Below are 11,350 nucleotides of genomic sequence, written 5' to 3'. Positions count from 1 at the left end.
TAGAGTGAAAGAGAAAGGGGAAAGGGAGAAAGAGGAAGGAAGGAAGGAAGGAAGGAAGGAAGGAAGGAAGGAAGGAAGGAAGGAAGGGAAAGAAAGAAAGAAAGAAAGAAAGAAAGAAAGAAAGAAAGAAAGAAAGAAAAGTATTTTTGCACTCCATTTTTGGAACCTACATTGCAGGATTACTGTGGTGTAAAATATTAATTTGATTTTAGTTATATTTTAATATATACTTTAAATAGTTGAGCATAAATCCTGAAAATATCTAAACTTTTAATAGATGTGCATCTAAAATGCGGGCTGTGGTCATGGAATACGACTACAACAGGTACCAAGCAACAGCAAATAAGATTGCAAGCTGTGATCAATAGGTGGCGCTTTTCCCCTTCTTGATTCCCGTAGCCCCTACCCATACACATACTAAGGAAGAAATATTTCAGTAAATATTTTTTGAAAAAGTTATATTGCTTTTGAAAAAATTACATTACTTATGAAAAAGAGGAAATTAAGGTTATTTAATAGGCTTTTTTTTAAAAAAAAAAAAATAAAAAAAAAAAAAAACTGCCATGGGAGAATGAATGGACCTGCACAAACCATAGAATAAATGCCTTTGGTTTCTATTTATTGGTTGAGAAATCTCTTGAGAAATTTGGCCATAATACCACAACTGGTATAATTTTTATTTTTATTTTATTTTTTTCATTAGGAATAAGTCTCATTTGTAAAAGAAAAACAGAACAACATTTATCTACATAATTTCAATTCTTGATACAAAAAAAAAAGACCAATATACAACTGTTTTGTCTTACCTACCATAATGAAAAAATAAACTGTCCAAATATTAGGTGTCATATTAAAATGATATTTGAATGTGTGATTAGACTACACATTGGTTAATTATATATGAGTTTTAATGTAGCATGAAAAATCAATATTAAAACAAAATATGCTAACTATCAGCCTGAAATCCTGGTTCAGGTATTTACAAAGATTTCATCTTGGTTTCTATAAGAAAGGAAAGGTATCACTTTTCCTTGAGAACAGAAAGATATTTTAAACTCTGCCACAAATAAATAAATAAATAAATAAAAATAAAAATAAAAAAATGTGTGTACACAAGGCACATTCTATATTCACATACAGAATCTTTTCATTCCCAAATAAAAGTTTTAAAAAGCAAAGAGAAAATTGATTAGCAGTGCAAGACATTTTCTAATGCTGGAAGGCAAACCGAAGTTTCTTATCTAGTTTCTGTAATCAATATCTGAAAATGAAAACTACATTTAAAAAGCAAATTTATTACATCATGATCAGAAGTTTCAGCCGTAACTAAGAATTTTGCATTGATTAATAACCGGAGTTGGAAGGTAAAAACAGCTTCCCTTTCAAGAGACACTCTTTACAAGGAGGTCAGTACAAATCATGGAAAGCATGAAAGTGAAGATCAAGTGGTTTGTAATGTTATTAAGTTAGAGTAGCAGATGTCAATAGCTTCATTCTATGTTGCTGTTCCATACGCTGTATACTTGTATTTAAGTACCAAATTAAAAGAAAAAAAAAAAAAAAAAAAGATTTATGAATTCCTGCAAACTAATTTTTTTTTTTTAATTGAATGGTAAAATTACCTAAGAATGATATAAAAGTGCATTTATGGTTGGTATATTTATAAAGTATACAAAAATAAAAATATAAAACATAAATATCTATAAAGTATGCTTTTTCAGGTTGCTAGCCAAACAACTGCAAATGTTATATTAGACTCGAAATTGGCTTCCTAAAATCATTACTGAAAGTGTTTCTTGACCACTTTATAAACCAAGACTAGTCTTCCTACATTTTAACTATTTAGACACACATCCAACTGAACAATATGTTTGCCCTGTTTGTTATTATAGTGCCTATAGTGCCACATATATATATATATACATATATATGTTTTCTGGTACCCTTTGAAGCTATAAGAAAAACATGATTTAAACCATCTACTTAATGATTATTTTTTCAGCTTCCGACTTGGCACCCTCTAATGTTGCAGAATTGTGATAGGAAGGAGAAAGATATCAAATTTCAGTAAAGGAGAGATGATAAGTAGTGACTTGAAAGCCACTGCAACAGAACTGAAGGAAAAATGTAAGGAAATATGAAGCCAGGAAATATGGACACAGGCTTATTGAGGTATGAGCACGAGAAGATCTTGCCTGTGACTATGCTAGGTCCATATTATTTCAATATTATTTGCCTAACAGCAGACAGAATTTATCTTTTTTTTTTTTTTTTTTTTTTTTTTCCCTTAATATACTAGCAAACCATAAATGTAGTAAGTAGTTCAAGTCACACACATGCAGCTAGATGACTATTTTTGGAAAACGGAAAACTCCAATTTATCTTACACACTGTTATGCTAAATTTGGAACTACAGGTCAGTTAGCTTCACCTCCATCCCTGGAAGGTGATCGAACAACTCATCCTGGGTGTCATCTCTAAGCATATGGAGGAAAAGAAAGTGATCAGCAGTAGTCAGCATGGATTCACCAAAAGGAAATCATACTTAATCAATCTGATAGCCTTCTGTGATGGAATGACTGGCTGGGTAGATGAGGGGTGAGCAGTGGATATTGTCTGCCTTAACTTTAGCAAGGCTTTTGACACTGTCTCCCACAACATCCTCATAGGTAGACTCAGGAAGTACAGGTTATATGAGTGGATGGTGAGGTGGATTGAGAATGTCTGGTTGGAAGAGCTCAGAGGGTTGTGCTTAATGGGGCAGACTGCTTAGAGGCCTGTAGCTAGTGGTGTCCCCCAGGCGTCAGTACTGGATTCAGTCCTGTTCAGATTATTCATCAATGACCTGGGTGATGGAATAGAGTTCACCCTCAGCAAGTCTGCTGATGACATGAAACTGCAAGGAGTGGCTGATACACCAGAAGGCTGTGCTGCTATTCAGAGACACCTGGACAGTCCGGAGAGTTGGGTGGAGAGGAACCTCATGAAGTTCAACAAAGGGAAATTCAGGGTCTTTCACCTAAGGAGGAATAACCTCATACACCAGTACAGTCTGGGGACTGACCTGTTGGAAAACAGCTCTGCAGAGAAGGACCTGGGAGTCCTGGTGGGGAGCAGGTTAATCAGGAGCCAGCAATGTGCCCTCGTGGCCCTGAATCACAGAATCATAGAATTTTCTAGGTTGGAAGAGACCTCAAGATCATCAAGTCCAACCTCTGACCTAACACTAACAGTCCCCACTAAACCATATCCCTAAGCTCTACATCTAAACGTCTTTTAAAGACCTCCAGGGATGGTGACTCAACCACTTCCCTGGGCAGCCCGTTCCAATGTCTAACAACCCTTTCGGTAAAGAAGTTCTTCCTAATATCCAACCTAAAACTCCTCTGGCGCAACTTAAGCCCATTCCCCCTCGTCCTGTCACCAGGCATGTGGGAGAACAGACCAACCCCCACCTCGCTACAGCCTTCCTTCAGGTACCTGTAGAGTGCAATAAGGTCACCCCTGAGCCTCCTTTTCTCCAGGCTGAACAAGCCCAGCTCCCTCAGCCACTCCTCGTAAGACTTGTTCTCCAGGCCCCTCACCAGCTTCGTAGCCCTTCTCTGGACTCGCTCAAGCACCTCCATGTCCTTCTTGTAGCGAGGGGCCCAAAACTGAACACAGTACTCGAGGTGCGGCCTCACCAGAGCCGAGTACAGGGGGACGATCACCTCCCTGGCCCTGCTGGCCACACTGTTTCTTATACAGGCCAGGATGCTGTTGGCCCTCTTGGCCACCTGAGCACACTGCTGGCTCATATTCAGCCGACTATCAACCATCACTCCCAGGTCCTTCTCTGCCAGGCAGCTTTCTAACCACACATCTCCCAGCCTGTAGCTCTGCTTGGGGTTATTGCGCCCCAGGTGCAGGACCCGGCACTTGGCCTTGTTGAACTTCATGCAGTTGACCTCGGCCCATCAGTCCAGCCTCTCCAGATCCTCCTGCTGAGCCTTCCTACCCTCAAGCAGATCGACACACGTACCTAACTTGGTGTCATCTGCAAACTTACTGAGGGTGCACTCAATGCCCTCATCCAGATCATCAATGAAGATATTGAAGAGGACCGGCCCCAGCACCGAGCCCTGGGAAACGCCACTAGTGACCGGCCTCCAACTGGATTTGACTCCATTTACCACGACTCTTTGGGCCTGGCTATCCAGCCAGTTTCTAACCCAACGAAGCGTGCGCCAGTCCAAGCCAAGAGCAGCCAGTTTCTTGAGGAGAATGCTGTGGGAAACGGTGTCAAAAGCCTTGCTGAAGTCAAGGTAGACCACATCCACAGCCTTTCCCTCATCCACCCAGCGCGTCACTTTGTCATAGCAGGAGATCAGGTTCGTCAAGCAGGACCTGCCCTTCATAAACCCATGCTGACTGGGCCTGATCGCCTGCTTTCCCTGCAAGTGCTGCGTGGTGACTCTTGAGATAATCTGCTCCATGAGCTTCCCTGGCACTGAGGTCAAACCGACAGGCCTGTAGTTTCCCGGGTCAGTCCTCCAGCCCTTCTTGTAGATGGGCGTCACATTCGCTAGCCGCCAGTCAGCTGGGACCTCCCCCGATAGCCAGGACTGTAATAAATGATGGGAAGCGGCTTGGCCAGCACCGCTGCCAGTTCTCTCAGTACCCTTGGGTGGATCCCATCCGGCCCCATCGACTTGTGCACATCCAAGTGCCGTACCAGGTCACCAACCATTTCTTCATGGATAGTGAGCGCCACATCTCTCTCCCCATCCCCTTCCACCAGTTCAGGGTACTGGGTATTCAGAGAACAATCGGTATTGCCGTTAAGGCCAATGGTATCCTGGAGTGCATTACAGAGAGTGTTTCCAGAAGTCTGAGGGAGGTGATCCTCCCCCTCTACTCAGCCCTGGTGAGGCCTCAGCTGGAGTACTGTGTACAGTGCAAGACAGATATGGAACTCCTGAACAAAGTCCAGAGGAGGACTATGAAGAGAGCTATGGAGAAGATACGACTGAGAAGGGATCGTTTATCAAAGTATATAAGTATCTTAAGGGAGAGTGTCAAGATGTTGGTTTAGACTCTTTTCAGTAGTGCCCAGCAATAGGACAAGAAGCAATAGACACAAACTGAGACATGGGAATTTCCATCTGAATATGAGGAAACACATTTTTACTGTGAGGGTGACAGAGCACTGGCACAGATTGCCCACAGAGGCTGTGGAGCATCCTTCTCTGGAGATACTCAAAACCTACCTGGATGTGATCCTGTGCAATGTACTCTAGGTGATCCTGCTTGAGCAGGGGGGTTGTAATAGATGATCTCCAGAGGCTTCTTTCAACCTTAACTATTCTGTGATTCTGTGTTTCCGTGAACCAGTGTGACTAAAAGCTTATTAAAACATAGAATATTACCTTCAATAGAATGTAACAGGTGGAGAGAAAGGAGGTACTACAAAAGCTGAGACTCTCATGCCTCAATGAAGTGTAAGTTTGCATAATGTTACCTTGATATTCTTTCTACAAGATTTTTCGTAGCTAACTTGCAGCCTACTTTTCTAAAGATCCTCTTTCTTTTTTCCAGAAAGGTATAGCTTTTAATTTCTTGCAAGTAATTTGTTTCAAATTTCTCATCTAATCGACTTCATGTTTTCAAACAACAAGTTCTCTGTCTTGCTACATCTGCTAAATATTATTTCACTATCATTGGAGATACATCTCTTAGAATTAATCATCTCTATCCCCTTTGTGAGATTGATAAAAATATTGTTCATTCTATTGGGTCAAAGAGTTATTTAACTATTAAACTACAGTTAAATCACAATAGCCAGAAACCCTATTCCTTATAGTCTTAGCTCAGCACATTGGCAATAAATAAATAAAAATATATATATATTAAAAAAAAAAAAAAAAAAAAAGATAAAACAAAGCAAAAATATTCTCTAATTTTCTCATTTTGTCCATGTATGGTGTATTCAATTCTCAGACATTCTTCCTAGCAGAATAGGACTGAAATCTCCAACTACCCATTGTTAAGTAGGCCAGAGGATTTGGCCCTACTTTACAGCACATTTACACCTTGTGTTGGTTTAGGTTTGGATTCTAAAGGAGACTAGCCAGATACACTTTTCTTACCTGACAGTTTCAAATTATTTTTATTTTCAGGCACTGAGATGTTATAAGCATGAACACAACTATAAACAGATAGACAGATCTTGTAAATTGTTCCTTAGTGTGTTCACCCAGTAGCATATAGATAAATATGTAGATAGAACTACAGAAAATACAAAACACAATTTAGTGATTTTTTTTTTTTTTTTTTTTAAAAAAAAAAAAAAAGGTTAATTCTGAGTGTGGAAATTGCCATCAGTCAAAGTTTCCACCAAGGGTTATTCTTAAAACCCCACATATTAAGCCAAATATATCTGTATAATGCCACTAATATCTGTGAAAATTAATTTAAAAGACATATGTGAACTTGATAAATAGCTCTTCGAATCATACATATGTTATAGGAATTGCCATTTACAAATAGAAGTTTTGTTTTATCTCTTTTAAAATATGTAATTATTTCTTATGAATATGTGTATTTACTGTGTACTCTATAATGTAGTGTAATTTACCAGGCAAATTATCACTGCTTCCCTATACTAAAACATAATATCAATGATTAACTGTGTGTTCATGGATAAATTTTCCAAGAATATTTTATCAGTTCCATTCGCTTTGATATTGCAACAGCTACTTTGATATTTCAGCAGCTGGGTTTCTGAAACTTCATGAAGCACCTGAAATTTATCCTTTTTTTTTTTATTATTATTATTTTTTTTAATGTTGAGATAGGGATAAACTCAAATCTTAACTTAAAGTTTTGCGCCCTTTTATTTTTAATTAATTATTACTTTAAAGACATTTTTTTCTAATTATTTTTCAAAACATGAATTTACTAATATATATATATAATATATATAAATGCCTGTAGATTTCCAAGGGATCTTAACTCAGGAATGATTTCAGGGAATGAAGGGAAGACGATACATTTTATACCAGCAAGGGGGTAACTGGATCCTGAATAAATAAGCATAGGAAAAAATATTTCCATTGAATTCTGGTACGTTTTATGTCCATAGAATTCTCAGAAAGAGTGGTTAGGCATTGGAACACATTGCCCAGGGAGGTGGTGGAGTCACTGTAAGGAAAGTTTGGATGGGGGTACTTAGGGACTTGGTTTAGTGGGAGATATTGGTGCTAGGGGGATGGTTCTATTAAATGATACTGGAAGTCTTTTCCAGCCTTTATGATTTTATTATTCTATAATTCTAATCAATCTGTCCTATTTACCATTCAGAATTTGCATGGTATAATGACTGCTTCAATCCCCATTTTATGTTATCCAATCATCAAATTTCAGTAACTATCTAAAATTTAATTAAGAATTTTATCATCCCCTTGATGACCTTTGTGTATGGGAGGGACAAAAAAAAAAAAAAAAGAAAAGAAAAGAAACTAAGCGTCTGCCTCTGAACCTCTGAACTTTTTTTTTTTTTTTTTTTTTTTTAACCAAAAGGGGAGAAGAAATCAACAATGATAAAAAAGCCAAAGAAATAAGAAGGAAGGTGGTCTCAGCCAGTTCTTCATTTCAGTCTTTTGTGTAGGATTTCTGTTAATTTCTTTATGTAGACATCTGGCTTTAGAGACTGGAAAATTTTGGAAACATGAATACACATACCTCTGGTTCATTTATTTTTCAAATATCTGTTATTTTTAAATCTTAGTGAAAAAGTGATGAGGGCTATTATAAATTCTGTGATCTGATCCTTTTGCCATGCACTTTTTGTATTCGCAACATCCACATACTTTTAGCTGTTATGTCCTCATTCTCACCATTAACCAGTATTCTGTATTGTATAGAGATGTCACAATTATACAGTTTGCTGGGATGTGACTGCATATCTGCAAGAACTAGTACATGTTTTTAGAATTATCTGAAAAAAAGAGGTCCAGAACTTTAAATGTATGAAAACGCTCAAACTTGATGGCACACGTTCTTGCACTAGGTAATTTATGGCTCTCTCATTTCATTTCATGCATACAAAGCACGTGGCTAGAAGAAATTCAGTTTGGCTTTAGGTATCTATATATTTATAATTATCAGTCTAAACCAAACTTGCTTAAACAAAAATAAGCAAACAAATAAAACCCACACTGCTGAACTATTCTATACTGTATTCCAAAATCTAATACTTCATTTTTTGTGTGTGTAAAACACAGATTAGGTAATTTGCAAAACTAACACTGGTTATGGAAACATTTGATCATTTGGCAAATTAAAAGTGCATTGTTGCCCCACAATGCTATACTGAATATACTGAATATATTTAATTGAAAATAAAGAGAGCTAGATATTCTTTCCAATGATAAATGCTCATATAAAACAACTCGATAATCAACAGAAAACTAAACATTTCAGAAAGTTTCAGTAGTCACCTGGCAGGGGGTATTGGCTATCAATTACACGCAGTTTTAATGACCATCCTGCAATAAATCTGTTATTGCCATTTCTGCTGTGTTCTAGTCTTTTAAACCACAGCTCAGCAGAAACTTTTAGATCTTTAAATTGATTCAATCATCATTTAGAACTTTTTGGAAAATCTGCAGGTCTTGTGCCATTGCTAACCTTCAGCTGAGTTCTAATTTTCCTTTTTATTTCCACTGCAAAAGCTTAATATATAAACATATATGGTTTCAAAAGTTAAAAAGAACTTTTGAAACTGTCTTCTGATAACTTACATATGCAGTGAAGGCTGCTAATCTTTTTGCAGTTTGTCTTTAAAGCAAAAAAAAATGCTGTATTTTTTCATAGACAGGCTAATAAAGCTAATAAAAAATATGATTTAAAAATGTAGCCATACTGATACAAGACACATGATTAAAAGTCTGATGTCACAAATTCTGCTCATCAGCATAACATTTATGATTCAATAGCCCTATTGTTTACAGAATTCGCTTCTTTTTCTGTTACAATTAACATGTATACACATTAAAAAAAAAATGTATTCACATAGCATAAAAATGCAAAAGCATTTTTTTAATAGAATTCTTTTTACCACCTTTCATTCCTTTCTGTTACTCTCACATGTAATATACCTAACCAGAGATCACTTGTAGAGATTGAACCTGAAACCTTCAATATGAGGTTTCTTTCGCTCTAAGGAAAAGAACTCAATCTGCCAATAACAATTGAATATTATATGCTTGTGGTCTAGTCATTCAGGATACAATATAGATACCTAGTGTAAAAGCAAGATGATGCAGTTATCTAGATCATTAGTTTTTAATTACTTTGGACATTGGCCTTTCAGTACTGACTGAACCAGTATTAGCACTATAGGTATGACCGAAGGAGATTGGCTTTGCTGGTTGTTTTCTCTTCTACTGATACCCTGTTGTTGGTTTACAAATGGAAAAATTATGGAAAGTTCTATATATTGGATATATTTTTATATATGTGTATTGTTTTGCATGTAGGTGCTTGGTAGCAAGGGGCTGCAAGGGTGACCTCTGTGGGGAGAGGCCAGGGCAGCCCCACCCAAGATACAACTGATTTCAACTGTCTTCAACAGACCTACCACAGAGCACATCTGAGCCTAGCAGCCACACTAGTGACTCAGAAAACATATCTAAGAAATAACAAAATGCTGCACAACAGAAAAAGTAATGAGATAAAGAAAGTGTGAGGTACAGCTGTGTGAACTTCAAGGTCAGAGAAGCAGAGGTGAGAAGTACTACAGGAGGTAGAGCACAGATTCACTTACAGCCTGTGGAGAAGACCACAATGGAGTATATTGCCCATGGAAGAGTCCAACAGGGAGAAAGCATGAGGAAGACAGAGCAGCTGGGAGGAAATATTTTGAAATTACTACAGTCCACTATACCCCACCACCCCTGTGTTTCTTAGGATGGAGAAGAGGAGGTAGAGGAACCAGGAATGAAGTTCAGTGAGGAAAAGCGGGGGTGGAGGGAAAGATATATTTAATTTTTGTCTTTGCTTTTCACTATCCAACTCCATTTTTAATAAATTGGCATTTTTTTTATATATTTTTTTCCCAGTCAAGTCTGTTTTGCTCTTGACAGTGATTTCTAAGTGATTGGCAAGGATTATAAATTCCAATTCCTAGCTACTCATAGGACCACCCAAAAATCAAACCGTATGTCTGAAAGTGTTGTCCAAATGCTTCTTGAATTCCAACAGGCCTGGTACCATGACCACTTCTCTGGAGAACTTGTTCCAGTGCCCCACCACCCTCTCAATGAAGAACCTTTTCCTAATATTCAGTCTGAACCTCCCGTGTTGGAGCTTCATGCTGTACCCTTGGGTCTTATCGCTGGTCACCAGAGAGACAAGTTTAGCACCTGCCTTTCTGCTCCCCCTTGTGAAGAAGCTGTATGCTACCATGAGGTCTCCCTTCTTCTAGGCCAAATGAACCAAGTAACTTCAGCTGCTCCTTGTATGTCTTGCCCTCTAGACCCTCAAATATAATCTTGTTCCAACCCCTCTACCCCTCCTACATGGGTAGGAACACCACCCACTAGATCAGGTTGTGTAGGGCCTCATCCAACCTGGTCTTGAACACTTCCAGGGATGGGGCATCCACAACAACTCTGGGCAACCTGTTCCAGTGTCTCACCACCCTCGGAGTGAAGCTTTTCCTCCTGACCTCTAGTCTAAATCTCCACTCTTTTAGTTTAAAACCAAATCTCTCTGAAAGGCCCCTCTACCCCCGAGGAAATCACTGGCTTCTCACGGTTTTATGTCTTATCATACAATCATAGAATGGCTTGGGATGGAAGGGACCTTAAAGATCATGTAGTTCCAACCACCCTGCCATAGGCAAGAACACTACCTACTAGAAGAGTTTGCTCAGGGCCTCATCTAACCTGGTGTTCAATGTTTCTAAGGGTGGGGTGTCCATAACCTCTCTTGGCAACCTATTCTAGTGCCTCACCACCCTCTGAGTGAAGAATTTCTTCTTAACCTCTAATCTAAACCTCTCCTCTTTTAGTTTTAAACCATTCCCCCTCATCCTGTCAATATCTGATTGAGAAAAGAGTTGCTCTCCATCTTTTTTATAAGCCCCCTTCAAGTACTGAAAGGTTGCAATGAGGTCTCACAGCAGCCTTCTCTTCTTTAGGCTGAACAGTCCCAGCTCTCTCAGCCGGTCTTCATCAGAGAGCTGCTACAGCCCCTTGATCATCTTTGTATCCCTCCTTCGGACCTGTTCTAACATCTCCACATCCTTCTTGTGCTGGGGGCTCCAGACCTGGACACAGTTCTCCAAGTGGACCTCACCAGGGCA

Source organism: Oxyura jamaicensis, chromosome 1 (assembly GCF_011077185.1).
Source record: "Oxyura jamaicensis isolate SHBP4307 breed ruddy duck chromosome 1, BPBGC_Ojam_1.0, whole genome shotgun sequence".
Classification (NCBI taxonomy): domain Eukaryota; kingdom Metazoa; phylum Chordata; class Aves; order Anseriformes; family Anatidae; genus Oxyura; species Oxyura jamaicensis.
This window is presented reverse-complemented; position numbering follows the sequence as displayed.